Source organism: Ochotona princeps, chromosome 6 (genome assembly GCF_030435755.1).
Source record: "Ochotona princeps isolate mOchPri1 chromosome 6, mOchPri1.hap1, whole genome shotgun sequence".
NCBI classification, from domain to species: Eukaryota; Metazoa; Chordata; class Mammalia; order Lagomorpha; family Ochotonidae; genus Ochotona; species Ochotona princeps.
The window spans coordinates 315,399-333,544 of record NC_080837.1 but is presented as its reverse complement, the minus strand read 5'-3'; the positions used below and the strand labels follow the sequence as shown (position 1 = coordinate 333,544).

Below are 18,146 nucleotides of genomic sequence, written 5' to 3'. Positions count from 1 at the left end.
GAACCGCATGAATGTAATGAGTGGAAAATACTGTTGCAAGCAGTCAAGTTTTATTAAACATCAGAATTCACATGGGAAAGCCTGAATGTATTACATGTGTGTTAAAACTCATACATAAACATTTTGACCACAGTGGAAAGCATATGTGCTTCAATAATTAGCATAGTCACAGAAATGTGCAAACCTACTGCATTGACTGAAAAATCACTTTTCTGAAGTCAATTGTTAGCAGAGTCACAGAACTCAGAACTGCAAAAGCATGTAAACAGAAAGACTAGCTACCATAAACCTGTTACTATGGTCTGTCAGAGGTTACACAGTGAATGAAAAAAACAACCATTAGCAACAGTGCAAATACAAAACATTGTAAAAAGACAATGGATGTGGAAGCAGTTTCAAAGTCTCAGCAAGTGTTTAATAAACATGAGGAGTATCATTTTATTTCAGAAGGGATGTTATTTGTTGCTAAAATAATTAAGATGCAATTTGTATGTGATCTCCCTTTGTTGTGAGGTGGGAAATGTGAATGCTGTTTTCAGATTTAATGTTGATAATAAATGCTCAGTGTGTAACGCTTGTTTGAAATACCATCTTTGTCATTTACACATTTATCTTTTTTAGATTCTCAAAATCCCTCATTCTATGAGAGAATTGTATTGGAATCACAGATATCGACTGAAGCATATAGCAGTTGTAATGATGAAGGCCTAGATTTGAAGGATGAATCTTTTCCAGAGGCAAGATTGTCTTTTGATATCTGGCCAAATGTGGATCAATTTGGCCACTGTCTCTCCTTGAATAATCACTATGGGAGATTGCTCTTGCATCTCTGCCTACTTATCCCATGGAGGACGCCATAGGCACATTTCACACTATGTCTCCAAAGCAAAGCCCTGGCAGTGTCCCCAGCTAGCAGAGACTCTATCTTGGCCTGTTCACTGGGCACACATACAGAGTAGTAGGCTGTATGCCAGTTTCTCTGTCCCTGCGAAGCTGTGTTAGACTTTCCCTGATAAGCAACTCTATGAAGTGAAATGTAACCCTCATCCTGTTTACCAGTCACATGTAATGATCATGCCCAAAGGCATAGCTGTCAGCCCTGGTGCTAGCTTATCTTGGTCTACCTGCACATGGCCTAAAACATTAAGCTCCCAACCCTGCTTACAGAATGTAACTGGTGACTTGATTAGAGTTTCCAGAGAGATAGGCATGCCTACTGGCCAGTTACAATAACAGTGTAGGGTGGGAGTACTATTGAAGCCACCCTTCTGCTTTCCCTTTTCACTGTATATATGTTTATATGATCTTCCCAATAAGTGGACATCCCTCACCAGTTTGTCTCTGGTGGTTCTGCAGCCAAGCTACACCATCATCACAGCCCTCAGGAGTCTTGGGGACTGCTGGTCAAAAAACACCCAAGCTTCTAGGAGGCATATCTCAGAGACAAAAGAATTGTCTGACATCAGAGTCTTGGAGTTCCTCTTTGAGGTGGAGTTTATGTGTCCGTTGCCACCACTACTGCTCAGATTCACACTGATTTCATGCATCATGGCTTCCCACAGTACGTGTGTGTGCCTTTGCTACTGCTCATGCATATGGTTCCATCTACTGGCAATTAGGTCTCCTTACAGATGGTGGCAAAGAAAAACAAAACAAAGATGAAATTCTCATGACCTATGAGCTGCTATTTGGTTCCTGCTGCATTCGCGATAATAATGTACTGGACACAAAAAGGGAAACCACCTTGATGACACGGCTACCAAGAAGCGGCCACGAGGCCAACTGCCATCCTCCCTCTATTCACTAACTCAATTCTTCCCTCAGATCCATATTCTTCCAAAGCTTTGGTATAGATACAAGAGGGGAACCAGAGCATAAGAACAGAACTGGTACCAAGACCCAGATGTTAGGATGTTTCTTCCAAAAGCCCTGGGGCAACATCTGGCTCAGAAACTCCATCAAAGCACATATTTAGGAAAAACAAAGCTTGCTGAGCTCTTCAGAAAAAGATTTAGGGTCTGAGGACTAAATGCATCAGTGGAAGGAGTGGTAGAACACTGTGTGGTTTGTTTCCAGGTTAACCCAGGGCCACGACCAGCAACAAAACTGCAAGCAAACATCAGGGAACAAAGCTAGAGAAGTTTTGGGAAGTTGATTTCACTGAAATTAAGCCAAGAAAATATGGATATAAACTTATGTGTTTATAGATACTTTCCCAGGATGGGAAGAAGTTTTCCCTACTAAGGCTGAAATTGCAGCCATGACTGCTGAAAAACTATTACATGAGATTATTGCTAGGTGGGGGCTGCCTCTTCATAAAGGCCCAGTTCATAGCCCTGACTTCATTGGTAAGGTGTCACAAGAAATAGCCCAAGGTTTGGGGATAAATTGGAAATTACATTGTGGTTATAGACCCCAAAGCTCTGGCCTGGTAGAAAGTAAACTGGCCCCTACAGGAGACCTTGGTAAAATTATCCCTAGAGACTGGTGAAAGGTGGACATGCTGGAGTTTGTCCTACTTAAAACAAGATATAACTCCAGTATGAAATGGTTCACTCCTTTTGAGACCATGTTTGGGAGACCCCCACCTATTTTGCCCAAGATAGGAGAAGAAGCCCTGCAAATTTCATGATCAGCTTTTAAGTTCCTTGCACACTGTAAGAGGTCATTGTGACCCTAGAAGCTCACAGAGCACAGGATTGCAATTGATCGGATAATATTTGCATGAGAACAACCAAATGGCTACCTTTTGTATATCATTTGCATAAGAACAGTTGAGTGGACAGTATGTGTATGAGAACATACAAGACAAAAGGAGTTCCAAACAAAGCATTGATGGGTTTTGTTGCTAAGCTCAATACCTCCACCCTTATCCTATATGACCCTCAGTGTATAAAGTCTGATGCCATTAATAAACTTTGGCTTTAACTATCAGTCAGGGTCCATGTGTGTTATTATCGTCTCTGTGCACCAAGTTCATCACTGCGGGACAGTGACACACGCTTTCCAGAAAATCCAAAAGGAACTCATGTCTGACCTGGAGGCAGCTTTCTGGCCACCTCCAGTCCAACCACCTTGTTTCCGACGAGGTGACCAGGTTTGGATCAAGAGACATCAAACTGAAGCCCTGCAGCCATTCTGGAAAGGACCATATGCTATGATCCCAACCACTCCAACAGCCATTAAGGTAGATGGTAAGAAGGCATGGAATCACCACTCCCAGGTCTAAAAGGACACCAGCCCCAGGGAGCAGCTACAATTGGCCACCAACTCACAGGACACCAGCCCAGTGGAGCATGTGGCGATGGTAGCAGATCCTCACACATCAGGTGAGAAATTGAGAACCATCAGACACTCTTGGGAGCCACTAAAGATAAGACTTATCAAAGAAACTCTTTAGCACCTAAGTTTGTAATATTGATGTTGATCTTTAATATAAATAGGATGGATGGGGCTATATTGCATTCCCTACAATAATTGATTAACTATACTTGGGAGTTAAGAAAAACAGAGGATGGGACTGCAGTTAAGCAGGTATCCATATCCACCTATGGGGCCCCTACATATAGGTCTGTTCTCTGTCAACTATTTGGAAGATTTTGGAATAGTCCACAGTCTATGTGTGTGGGAGGAAAGGCATGGAACAACAATTTTTTAATGCCCACTTTTACATATGCCCTGATAATAAAAACGCACACTGTGGAGGTACTGGGGACTATTACTGCTGTGCATGGGGCTGCAAAACAATAGCCTCCTGGTGCCCCAAATCCCAGGCAGTTATATTGTCTTGAGAAGAGAAACAATTCTGGGACCTTCCAAAGCAGGTAAATGTAACCCTATAGTTATTCAGGTTAAAAAAAAAAAAACTACAAGATTGCATCTGGAACACAGGACTCATGAGGGGTTCATGACTATGTATTACTGTTGGGACCCAGAGGCAATATTTACCATACATTACTGTCCTAAAATGCCAACCAACTCAATTGGCCCCAATAGAGAGATTATACCTCATGTGCTCCTGGTCAGCCACAGGCTTCAGTTACTTCTTCCACAGGGCAAATTACAACACTGGGAGCAACAGGTCACCTTTAGACTCAGTTTTTCTTTTTCTTAATGCAACAAATTCCAGTGACACCCGGAATTGTTGGCCATGTGTCAACCTTGAACTGCCATATTATGTAGGCATTGTTATCCACGGCACTGTGGAACAACTACCCCAACACATCCACAATGTAAGTGCTGAACAAGCCCATGCCCAGGGGCTTTGCTGGTGGGGTAAGGAACCCAAGCTCACTCTTGAAGATCTTGAAGGATGAGTTACCTGTTTCTTAAATAATGAGCTTAATATCGGTAATTTCCCCTACCAAAATTCATGCAGCCAAATGTATAAACTCAGCCTTGGGGACCTTGGAGAGAATAGTTACTTAGCAGCTACAGAAGCATCATGGTTTGCTTGTACTTTAGGAATCACCTCCTGCTTTTCAAGGACAGGATTATCACACGCCAACACAAGAATGGGTACCCTTGTCCACATAATTCCCCAAATACACTACTATCTGGGGGAAGGAGGAAGAACACACTGGGAGCAATCCCACAGATAAAAGAACTGCCTTTGTCCTAGTACCAGTTAAGGTTAATTTGGGAATAGCTGGCTCCACAGCTCTTGGACGGGCTGCCCTCATAACTGGGAGCCAGAAGTTCCACACATTAGGTAAACAAGTGGATGTGGACCTCTTTGAATAAGAAACTTTAGTATCCCACTTAAAATCCTCCTTAAACTCCTTGACCGAGGTGGTCCTCCAAAACAGATGAGGACTGGATCTGTTTTTAAAGCAAGGGGCCCTTTGTATGGCCCTGGGAGAATCCTGCTGCTGCTATACACATCACTCTGGAATAATTAGAAATGACTATCTCTAGTCAGAAACTGTCGCAAGGAAAGAAAAGAGCTAAGAGAAAAATCATCAAAACTGATTTGTGAGCATATTCTTTTGGTCACCTTGGTTCACCACTTCCATTATGACCATCTCTGGCCCCCTTCTGCTTTTGCTTTTAGGACAAATGATAGGTCCTTGTATTATTGTTAATTGCTTGGCTGACTATAAAACAAAGTACTGTTAAACTAATGGTCCTCAGATCTCAGTATAACCCAAGTTTTGTTAATGAGTTTGACATTAGTTTCTAGAAGAGGGGTAATGTAAAATCCAATCACAAACTGGAGTCATTTTGGTTCAGGCCTGCACAAGATTACTAACCTGCTTTCTACAGTTCTGTACGAAATGCGTTGCAGGTGCCTGCTTTTTGTGCCAGATCACAAGGAGCAACATGCGCTGTCTGCAATTCTTGGTTTCAGGGAATGATTTATTCACCCTTTATTCCTATGAAGGCCTCCTGTGGCTACCTAGGCCCACCCATTGATCCCATGGCAGCCTCCTGTGACTGCCCAACTCACCAGCTTCCCATAACTCTATAACACTTGACATCAAAGCCCTTCTAACTCTCACATTGTGGTCAATCTCTAAAGGAAAGGAGAGCTGACCCCAGCTAGTTAGTTTACCTACCTACTGAATAAACTTTACTGATTATCAGAGTAGTCTGGGCTACACTTCATTGGGAGAGGCTCAGTTTGGATACAAAACTGTAATGGAGAACTAGGATCAATTTGGATCCTTGGAGAGCCTCATCGATGCAAAAGTGAAATGCTTTCAAAGCACCAGCGTTGAAAAAGCCCTAGGCTTCATTACATTTTCACCAGATTTGCACACTCACACTTATGGGTCACCCAGCCCCATACATTCACAATCTGCTGACTTCCATGTAGGCTGAACATCCTCGCTGTCAGGGCATGTGGGGAGAAACACCACAGAAAGCAGAACTTGAGCAACTCTTCATCTATCTCCACCAAGCAGACGATCCTGTCTCACCATGGCATTTCTAGAATGCTGAGGCTGCCGAATTCTGGGCTGTTATGAATAGGCAGCTACTGATTGGACAGCTTGTATGATCATAGAGCCCTGTGACTTCAGAGATGCAGCCAATCAAAATGCTCCCTGTCACCAGAAGAGCCTCACGGGGTTATGTGAATGAAGCAAGAGTGAGGGCCAAGGCTGCAGCTCAGGTTCAGAGCTTTGATATTTCACTTGGCCATGACCCACCAAAGTTGGTGTGCTGTCACCTTCTTGTTGGTTCAACTCATCCATGCAAATGCCTGTGATGTCACTGTGATCTGGAGCTTGACACAACCTGTGGCAGCTGAGAGGCAATCCTATGAGTATTAAACATCCACAACCATATCCCCACACTTCTTATCATGTTCTCCACCCATTTGGTTCATTACACCATGGGTGTTACAGATCTTACATACATATGTCTTCTTTGGTTTCGTTTCACTTTTTTTTAAAGATTTATTTATTTTTATTACAAAGATGTACAGAGAGGAGGAGAGAAAGAGGAAGATCTTCCCTCCAATGATTCACTCCCCAAGTGAGCACAACAGTCTGTGCTGCACCGATCTGAAGCCAGAAACTTCTTTCCAGGTCTCCCACATGGGTGCAGGGTCCCAAGGCTTTGGGCCATCCTCGACTGCTTTCCCAGGCCACAAGCAGGGAGCTGGATGGGAAGTGGAGCTGCCGGGATTAGAACCAGCGCCCATATGGGATCCTGGCATGTTCAAGGTGAGGACTTTAGCCACTAGGCTATGCTGCCAGGCCCTCATTTCACTTTTAGTTAGTCTCCTTTTCTAGTCCTCTAGTCTCCTGCCAATATACACCCCTCCCCTTTTTAATGGAATAGCATTTTGTGTTTTCACCTGGTTTATTGTGTTATTCCATAAATTATAATTCTTTCTCCTTTGGATCCAGTCATCATGTAATTGGTTAACTTATAGTTTGGATGGTGTAAAATAAGATATCCTTTGCTTAATTAATCAATTTGTTTATGCTTCAAAAATATGCTTAGGATTTATGTTTTTTGTTTGATGATTGGTTCCATCAGCACATTTCCATTGTATACCTGGATCCTGTTCAGGAGAAGAAGTAACCTTGTTTGCATCCAATCCCAGAGGAAACTTTCAGTAATGCTGCATTACTTGTGTTTTATGTTATAGTCTTATCTGTGACAACCTAGATGAGATTAACATAGTTAAGGTTTAAAATTTTTATCCTATTCAATGTATTTTCTGTATGGTTATGGGAATATATTCAAGAAGTTATTAATTTATTTGTTTTTGTTTCAAAAGAGATTCTTAGGCTGTTGTTTTCCATTTGTTGGATGTGGTCCTAATGCTGATGTGTGAAACATGGGTTTGGATTTTGTAGGAAACTCTTCCCTTTACTGCTTGAATGGTTTATGTGCTGCTGGATTTATATATTGCTGCTACAACGTGGAGTCTCAGATCTTGTGTTTTCTGTTTGTTGACTGTCTCTATGTCCACATTTACAGTATAACATGCAGCCTGGTTGTGAGAAGATGTAACCCAATCGGCATCTGATTCCAGCGGAAACAGTCTCAATAATCCTGTGTTACTTGAGTTACATGTTTTAGACTTATTGTTTTGCATACAAACTGAGCCTCTCCCAAAGAATTGCACCCCAAACTACTCTGCTAAGCAGCAAAGTGTATTGAGGAGACAGGTAAAATAATTGGCTGGAGTCATTTCTCCTTTCCTTCACAGAATTACCCTGAGGTGCAATTTAGTGGAGTTTTTATAAAAAGAAAGTTAGACAGCATAGGAAGCATATGAGTTGGGCAGCTACAGGAGACTTCCATGGAGACAGTGGTTCGACAATGGGTAGGCTATAGCAACCACAGAAGGCTGCCATGTGGACACTGGGTAGGCTGGGGTAGCCACAGGAGGCAGCCATAGGAACAATGAGTGAATCAACCATACAAAATTAATTTCTGGAACTGAGGGTTGCATGGCATGTTAGCCTAGTGATCTGGTCCAAAAAGTAGGAAACTGGAAAAGCATGTTGTGGAGAAGCATAAAGTACAGGTTAGGATACTTATGCAGGCCTGAACAAAAGTGACTCCATTTTGTGACAGGATATCACATTCCCCCCTTTTCTAGTAACTACAGTCAAACCTTCGACACATTGTCATTCACAGAAATGGAGTTGCAATGAGACCTGAGGATCATAAGTTTAGCAGTATTAATTCTTTTTGTTTGTTTGTTTGTTTGTTTTTCTTTTTTTCCCTTTTTTCTTTATTTTTTTAATAATCTTACTTAGTTTATTAGGGAACAAAGTGTCAAGGGCTACTGGGTGAAAGTGGGTAATGCCATTGTTTCCACAGCAATATCATTTTACCCTGTATCTGGGGTCAGGGAAAAAAAACAAAGGGAAAAGCCCCACCCAACCTCCCACCCATCCCCGATCCCCAACGGGAGGTACGCTCTGAGGGTGCTGCTCATACAGTTTTGATTGTTCATCAGTTCTGGGTTGCTGCCAATATCTCAGTTCCAATCGCAAAGAACCCTATTCAGAATCCACTGGCTGACAGTCTCTTCATGGTTGGGGTTCTAAGATCAGCAGTTCAGTTGGAGGGATCTCCAAAGAAACTTCATCTGAGATGATCCCAGACCTGATTCTTGTGCAAGCTTGTTAGTACAGAGTCCGACACCGTCCGTCACACCAATCAGCTTATGCTCATGCTGGTCGTTGGGATTGCTGGGTTCGTTCTGTTTCCAGCCCTGTCTTCCTCGTGAACCAACGGGTGTTGTAGTCCAGTTCGATCCTGCCCACTTCATACTCGGTCCTCACGCAAACCGGTTGGAGCTGCAGCCTAGTTGGGGCGACTCCCCATAACCTCCACCAGTTCTGCCCCCTACCCTGGTTCCCATGCTTGCCAGTACACACCGCAGGCTTATCAAGTCTGTCCCACATCCTGTTCAACCAATCAATCAGCAATACAGCCTACTAGCAATCCAAAGCCAAAGCTTAAGGCAATAATCAATGTGGTGAGCAAGATGACTAGGAGAAGAAACACCCAACCAGTTTTGTTGATCTTCTCTTCACTTTTCTCTTTCCTTGAGATGATTTCTGGCTAGAGACAGACTATGCTTAGCTATTCCAGATGGATTTGCATAGAAATAGCAGGTTTTTCTCAGAGTCATTCAAAGGCCTCCTTGTTTAAAGTACAAGTCCCCAACTGTGTTGGAGTACCACCTGGGCTGAGGAGTTTAGGGAGGATTCTAAGCCAGCCACATAATTTGTTTACTTACTGTTTCCAATGTTGGGTCCATTTTTGCATTTTTTTATAAGGCTCAGTTCCCAGACCTGGTTTCTCCATTCAAGAATTTCTTTTCACTTTGCTTTCCTTCTAACACAACAGGACCATTAAATGATCATATTTTTAAAGATGTATTGGTTTTCATTGCAAAGTAAGATAAACAGAGAGTAGAAGAGACAGAGATGAAGATCTTCCAGCTGATGATTCCATCCCCCAAGTGACTGCAGTGGCTGATGCTGTGCCAATCCGAAGCCAGGAGCCATGAACCTCTTCCAGGTCTCCTATGCGGGTGTAGGTTACCAAGGCTTTGGGCCATCCTCGACTGATTTCCCAGATGAAAAGCAGGGACCTCGATGACAAGCAGGGCTGCTGGGATTAGAACCAATTTCTATATCGGATTCCAGTGCCTTTAAGGCAAGGACGTAAGTTGCTAGGCCACCACACCTGGTCCTAAAGTTAATTTTAATAGTTTTTTTTAAATTTGTTTTTTGAATTTTATGGTACAATTTCTTAGAGACTGGGATTTCTTTCAACCCCCCCTTAAGCTTCCAATCCTGGACAGTTTTACCCCAAGTTGCTACAATAGTATAGTTTTTCATAAGGATTCATGATTAATCAGTCTGCTATGTACGTGTGCCCCGGCATTGCCGGTACAATGTTGGATAGTCCAATGTCCCATCATCTACAAATTTCCAAGTTTCACTGGGCGTCCATCTTTGATCAGAAAGTAGGGGTGCATACTGCATTGTATCTCCACATCTGGATATGGTAGTCTCTATTATTCTATCACTATACATCCCACAAATGAAAAGCCTTGAAATAAGGTATGAATTAGAACAAGGGTACCTTTTTCCTCACATTTACAAAAGAGGTTGTTGTTAGTTGAGTTTTGAGTGAAGGCCAGTCTCACTGGAGTTAAATGGTTCCCCAATGTGGTTTTCTTTTGTATATCCCTGAAGGCAAGCAATCCTAAGTATCTTCATATGTCTGTTAGCCATTTGAATTTGTTCTTTTGAAAAATGTCAGATGACACTCTCTCCCTCCTCTTTCAAGGGGCACCCCACCTCCTGGCCTTCTCTCCAGAGGTGCTTCTCCTTCCGTCTCCCTTCCCTGCTCACCTGGTCCTTTTGCAAATAAACTTTTCTGTCTGAAAAAGAAACAGAAAAGAAAAATGTCTGTTTATTTCTATTTCTCATTTTCACAGGTTTTTTTTTTCTTTCACTGTCCCTGGGTTTCTGAAGCTGTGTGTAAATTCTGGATATTAGTCTCCTATCACTTGTGCAGTGTGCAAAAATTTTCTCCCATTCTTTTGATTGCTTCTTCACTTTGTTAATTGTTTTCTTTGCTTTATAAAAGCTTTTCAGATTGATGTAGTCCCATTTGTGCTTTTTGTTTTATTTATTTTTTAAAAAGATTTATTATTTTTTATTGGAAAGGCAGATATATATAGAGGAGGAGAGACAGAGAGGAAGATCTTCCATCTTCCATCCAATGATTCACTCCCCAGGTGGGCGAAATGGCCTGTGCTGCGCCAATCCGAAGCCAGGAACCTGGAATCTCCTCCAGGTCTCCCACATGGCTGCAGGGTCCCAAGGCTTTGGGCCATCCTCAACTGTTATCCTAGGCCACAAGCTGGATGGGAAGTGGAGCCCACAAGCAGGGAGCTGTTCAGGAAGTGGAGCTGCCGGGATTAGAACCGGTGCCCATATGGGATCCCGGGGCATTCAGGTCGAGGACTTTAGCCACTAGGCCACGCCGCCAGGCCCAACCATTTGTGCTTTTGGCGTCTTTTCTAAGTAGTCTACCAATTCCAATTTATTGGAGAGTGCTTCCAATGCTTTTCTTTAATAGGTTCATGGTTCCTGGATGTAGAATTAGGTACTTGAGAGGCCTGGCGCCATGGCCTAGTGGCTAAAGTCCTCACTTTGAATATGCCTGGATCCCATATGGGCACCTGTTCTAATCCTGGCAGCTCCACTTCCTGACCAGCTCCTTGCTTGTGGGCTGGGAAAGAAGTAGAGGATGGCCCAATGCTTTGGGACCCTGTACCTGGGACAGAGACCAGGAAGAGCTCTGGGATCCTGGCTTTGGAATGGCACAGCACTGGCCATTGTGCTCACTTGGGGAGGGAATCATCGGATGAAAGATCTTCCTCTCTGTCTCTTCTCCTCTCTGTATATCTGACTTTGTAATGAAAAGAAAAAAATAAATCTTAAAAAGAAAATTAGGCCCTTGAATCACTTAGAGCTGATTTTTGTATACTGTGACAGGTGCAGGTCTTGCTTCTTAATTCTGCAAGCTGCTATCCAGTTGTCCTAACAGCATTTGTTGAATAGACCTGGATTTTTCCCTGGAGTGTTTTCAGGTTTTTTTTGTCAAAGATTAGTTGGTTATACATGTGTGGGTTCCCTTCTGGTATGTCTGCTCTGTTCCACTTATCTAATGGATTTTTTTGATGAACACTGCTATATAGTATGTCTTGAGCTCTGGAATTGTGATTCCTCTGGCTTAGTTTTTATTCTTTGGCAGAGCTTTGCTATTTGTGGTCTGTTGTAATTCCAGATGAATTTTTGTATCATATTTTCTATTTGTGAGAAGAATGCTGTTTGAAGAGCAGTGTGACAGTGAATATCTATCGGGGTCCCTCATCCCGCGAGCAAGACTCTGTCATGACGTGATCTCTTCACAAAGCTTTATTAATCAAGCAGCATAGATAAAGTAAAAGAACAGAAAATCCAAGTGCAAAGCAAAAAGGGAGTAGCCACAGCACATTGTCCTTGAGCAACAAAGCAAGGCTAAGCAAAGCAAAAGCAAAGAGCAGAAAGCAATCTCCCTTCCCCAAATCTTCACAGACTATTCTTTCCAGCCAATCCACTTAAAGGTCACCAAGGCACGCAGTAAGCACAGCAATCACAACTCTGATCACATGCGCACCACGCAGACTTTATGAGACCTTGAACCAATCCTCTGCAACTTCCTGAAACCTGTTTACCCCTAAGCTCTGAGAGGAAGAACGGTCTTGGCATCATCTTAGGGCAGGGCACTCATGCAGTGCTCCCAACAGATATCCATGTCTAGTTCCAGCTTTTAGTGGAAAGGCTTGCAACCTTTCCAGGTTAGCATTAACTAAGGCCAGAGAACCTTCAGGCAGTGATTTTGGAAACAACAGGCTATTTTGAAAACAAACAATATTTTGTGTGATGAGGCTCTACTGGCCAAAGAGGTGGGACAAAAGTGCCAGTTAGTCTGGACTGCGAAGGTGTGAGCACTTAACTGTCATGCCATCCACTAAACCTTCCCTAAATTCTGCAGTCTGGAGTCACACAAGAGAGCAAGGCAACCAGGAAGCCATGAATCTCTAAGTCGCAAGGGGACTTGATACAACCAAACATGATTCCTTTGGTGTTAATCTTCTTTTGATAAAGAGAATTGCCTACTGCAGTGACACCTGATGACAAGAGGCAGAATTAGTTTTAATGACATTCTCTGGGACTCAAATTCCCAGCTGGAAACAAAAGGCAAATGATAGCTAAGATACTTGGAGATGCAGAACCCCTCAGACTCTGATGGCCCTGCAGTGCTGGTAGTCCAATTGGAAACCTAGAGACCCTTAAACCTTGACAGCCCTGCAGTGACAGCAGTGCAGGATGGGAGGCCCACATCACAGCAGGGACTACTACATCATCATCATCTTCCTCCTCCCACTCCTCATCATTTCCATGTTGCCAGTAGGGCATGCTTACCAGGCGGAGGTTCTTCAGCCCTGCTGACTTCTTAATTTATTAACAAACATTTAAAAATCCAATCAGTAGATATGAAAATACACTCCAATTTTCAATAGACACAGAAAATTAAGACAGATGGACACATTAATCACTTACTATACTCAAACACATCTCTATTTTAAAAGATTATTTTAGTTTTTACTGGAAAGTCAGATTTATAAAGAGAGAGAGAGAGAGAGAAAAAAAAACATCTGTCCACTGTCTTACTCCCCAATTGTCTGCAATGGTTGGAGTTGAGCTGATCCGAAGTCAAGAGCCAGGAGTTTCATCCACGTCTCCCACATGGGTACAGGGCCCAAAGGCCTTGGGCTAACCTTGACTGCTTTCCCAGGCCACAATCAGGGAGGTGGATTGGAAGTGAGGCAGCCAGGACATGAACCAGTGTCCATATGGGATCCTCACACATACATGGCAAGGATTTTAGCCACTAGGTTACTGCACTGAGCCCTTGCACATGCTTGTGGGGAGGAGCTTCATTTGTATCTACACTTTTTTCTTCCCTTATTAGGGTTTTGTTGATGGGGTAGAATATCCCAAGCGTAGCCTTTCGAGTAGCAGTATGAAATGACATTCAACTGCTTTTAACTATACAGACTTTTTGAAAAAAAAACACATTTATTTATTTTTATTGGAAATGCTGATATACAATGAGGAGGAGAGACAGAGAGGAAGATCTTCCATCAGATGATTCATTCCCCAAGCTACCACAATGGCTGGAGCTGAGCCAATCTGAAGCCAGAAGCCAGGATCTTCCTCCCAATCTCCCATGTGGGTTCAGGGTCACAAAGCTTTGGACCATCCTCGATTACATTGCCAGGCCCCAAGCAGGGAGCATGATGTGAAAGCAGGGTTGCCAGGATTAGAACCAGCACCCAAAAGGGATCTGGGCACATCCAAGGCAAGGACTTTAACCACTATACTATCACGCTGGGCCCCAGGCTACCTTTTATACTAGACCATGAAACCTAAAATAACATATCCCAAAAGGATTATTCTTTGATATTCCATGCCTTTTATGTCCTGTATAAGAAAGAATCTGTCAAGGGTTATTAGTTTATTATGGGAGTAGTTTGGCCTGATAAGAAAATGCCAACTCTCATTGACTTCTGTTTGAAAATCCTATTACGTCTTAAAAACACCATCTTTTATGTTCTCTCAAATGTATGTCTCTTACACAGCATACTCTAAGATTCTTGAAGTTGTCATCACAGGTAAATCCTTATTAGCAAGGAATCTGTCTGCCTGAGTCTACTCCCAGTTTGACCCTTGGATATAAAAACCAAGTCATTTCATGTGAAATTCACTTTTCCTGTCTTAAGAATGAATGTCATATGTAAAATATTGGATACAGTGTATGAAAAGGCAGTGACTTCAGCTTTATAAATCTATGGCTAGTATCTACATTTGTTTAATCTTTTAGATCGGATTGTTTGCTATTGTTCTATGTGAAGATATTTATCTTTCAGTAAACCACAGTTTTAACTTAAAAAGAGAGAGAGAGAGAATGTGGAAACAATCATCTCACACGGTTTCATCTCCTAGGGATTACTAGCACAGATCTCCAAACTGAACTTTTAACCTGTTAATAGTAATGAAAATAGCTTGAAGTTATTGAGTGTTTATGAGCTATGGGCATGATGCTAAGCATGTAATTAAGCAGTATTGCTTTTATCCTCTCCAAACACTCTGTTAATTTGAATGTATGTAGCTAGTGTTATTTTCACATCATTAAATTGAATTATTGAGAAATGTTAGACAACAGTGTAAGTGACATGGTGGGATTAATTAATTTATTTATTTGTTTATTTTGGAAAAGCAGATAGCAATACAGAGAGGAGGAGAGACAGAGAGGAACATCTTTCATCTGATGGTTCACTCCGTAAGTGACAGCAATGGCTAGAGCTAAGCTGATACAAAGCCAGAAACCAGGAGCTTCTTCCAGGTCTCCCACTTGACTGCAGGGTTCTATGCGTTTGGGCCTTCCTCCACTGCTTTCCCAAGCCACAAGCAGTTAGCTCGACAGGAAGTGGGGCTGCTGGGATTAGAACCAATGAACATACGAGATCCTGGCACATGCAAGGCGAGGACATAAGCTGCTAGGCTATTGTGTCGGGACCTTAGGATGGGGTTTAAAATGACAACACTGATTATAGAGTTTGTTTTCAAATCTGCGCATTTCCAAACAAGATAGAGAAAACACTGGATGGATAAATGAGTTGTGTGGGTGGATGCACAACTAAAGGATATGAAGATGAAATAAATGAACTTCCTGCCTCCACTCATCAAGCTACTCTCTACATTCTAGCCAATGTAAATGTCCAAAAAATAGACATACGGTATTTTGTTCAACTTTTAAAGAATCGCTATGATAGGGCACACGGAGTGAGCACTGATCTGCCAGTACGCACGGGGCCGACTGGTGAGCCCTGCTGTCTGCCCTTGCCCCTCACAGGCCACCATGGGCAACGTGTTGGCTTCCAGTTCACTATCCTGGGGCCAAGGACGACAGGTCCTGGGGCTGCCTGCCCGACCCTGGCATGTTAGAGAAGTGCCCCTGGAAGTGCAAAGAGCTGTTTTGAATTCAGATGGAAGGGTCAAGCTCACAGCCAACAAAGGTTTGAGTAACTACTTCCAGGTCAAGCACACAGTCACGCTCAGCACAATTGGGAAAGCCAACTACCACTTCGGAGTCACATACGCGGGGACCAAGCAGCTGAGCCCCATGGAGGTGTTCCCAATGCTGCTGGGGGACATGAACAACAGTGGCAGCCTCAACGCTCAGGTCAGCCATCAGCTGTGCCCCAGGCTCAGGTCCAAGTTGGCCAGGCAGACCCCAGAAGTCAAAGTTTGTGAATTGGCAATTAGACAGGGAATACCAGGGGTCTGACTCCACCACAGTGTGACCTGGGGTAACCCTGATGTGTTGGTGGGCTCAGGAATCCTCGTGACCCACTACCTGCAGAGCATCATGATGAGCTTGGCCCTGGGTGGAGAACTGGTTTTCCACTGGCAGCTTGGGGAGGAGGGCACCGTCATATCCCTGGCAGGCAAATACACACTGAATGACTGGTTGGCAACAGTCACACTGGGCCAGGCAGGCATGCACGCAACGTAATACCACAAAGCCAGCAAGCAGCTGCAGGTGGGCGTGGAGTTTGAAGCCAGCACACAGCTACAGGAAACCAGTGTCTCCTTCAGATATCAGCTAGACCTGCCCAAGGCCTGCTCTTCTGAGGCTCTGTAGAAAGCAACTGGATCATCGGTGCCACGCTGGAAAAGAAGCTCCCGCCCCTGACCCTGACGCTGGCCCTCGGCACCTTCCTGAAACACCACAAGAACAAGTTGCAGTACGGCTTTGGCCTAACCGCAGGCGAGCGCCCGGGACTCGGCCTCCACCCGTTCTCTTCCCACCCTTCTGGGGTCGGGAGCCGTGGCAAGGAGGGATCCTTGGCCCAGGCTGGCTGCTGAAGAGGAGACTTTGTATATGGGAGTTGTGTTGGTGGTCTGACGGTGGAACAGAATGCCCAGTGGGCCTAGGATCCCAGAGGGGATCCTGGAAGCAAGCGCTGGAGGAACCAGAAGCCTGGCCACCACTTTTGGGAGCAGCTGCCTGGCCACCGCCATGTCCCCTGAAAACCCTGGCTGGGCCACCCCAGGAGGCAACAAGAGGAGGTTTTCTGTGCCTGATCAGTCAGGCCTCCTACCCGATCCCCCCCAACCCCCCCGTCTATCCCTCAGTACAAAGCATGTTTATTAGTTATGGGAGAACTAGGACATTTTACAGAAAAACAAAAAACAGCAACAACAAAATACACATGAAGGGTATGGCGGCTTGGCCTAGAGGCTAAAATCCTCGCCTTGAACGTGCCGGGATCCCATATGGGTGCTGGTTCTAATCCTGGCAGCTCCACTTCCCATCTAGCTCTCTGCTTGTGGAAAGCAGTTGAGGATGGCCCAGAGACCACTATATCTTAGTATTGTCTCAATTCCAGCCCTTGTGGCCACTGGAGAGTGAACCAGCTGGGGGAAGACCAAATAAATAAATAAATAAATACATGAATACATCTTAAAGAACAAAAAAGGAATTGACCACTAAGTGAGGTTCAGATATAGTTTGATGTTAACCAGGTGCAGAGCATGGAAAGAGATTCTTGTTCCAGGAGAAACAAGCAAAGAAAAAGGAAGCCCAAGCAGCAGCAGGAATAAAGGTGTGAAGGCACACAGAGCAGTACAGGAAAATTCTGTGTTATGGAAGCATAAGATTCTGAAGATGATGTTTAATAGATTCTAATGATTACTATGTAACAGGTACAAGAAGTATGAAGACACCAACAAACCATCATATTCCAGGACAGGTGCCCCAGGTCCTTCAGTTCTTCTCCATCACTGACATTTTTCAGAACCCCACCAAAGACCATTCCATTCTCCCCTTGGAAGCCAGCCTGACGTACACAGACTGCTTCCAAAATTGGAACTTTCAATTCAGCTCTTGCTACATAAGATGTGGTTTTTTATATATACACATATACATACACATACATATGCATGGGTATAAACATATGCATACACACACACACATATATATGTATATACAAATATATTCAGCTACATATAGAACTGGATATTGCCTAAGACCTTGAAAAGAAGAGAAACACAGACAGAGGGTAAAGGTTCACTGGTTGCTGTAGTGACACACTGTGCAGCCTGCTCCTCCCCTACCTCCCACATGGCAGCCCTTGCATCACTCTGCTTGACTTGTCTTCCACCCACCTTATCTCTAGTGTGGTTCTGCATGCACAGGGTGACCTTGTCAACAAGACAACTCCTTGACAGCCAGCCATGTAACCCATCCAGCACAAGTCACTTAGTGTTCCATTGCTCCTCTAGTTACTTTTTTTATCTTCATAGACAATTATTTTAGCACCGGATTGTGCAAAACATGTGCCTGTCACTCTGAACTTCTATTCCATTTTTTAAGATTTATTTATTTTTATTACAAAGTCACATATATAGAAAGGAGGAGAGTCAGAGAAGAAGATCTTCCATCTGATTATTCACTCCCCAAGTGAGCGCAACAACCGGTGCTATGCCAATTCCGGAGCCAGGTGGCAGGAACTTTTTCCAGGTCTCCTTCAT

General features: G+C 43.6%; 1 pseudogene; it reads left to right on the top strand.

Annotated features, from left to right (window-relative positions):
- The first annotated feature begins 3,304 nt into the window (after positions 1-3,304).
- LOC101517878 (mitochondrial import receptor subunit TOM40 homolog) lies at positions 3,305-16,478 on the top strand (annotated as a pseudogene).
- The last annotated feature ends 1,668 nt before the right edge of the window (positions 16,479-18,146 follow it).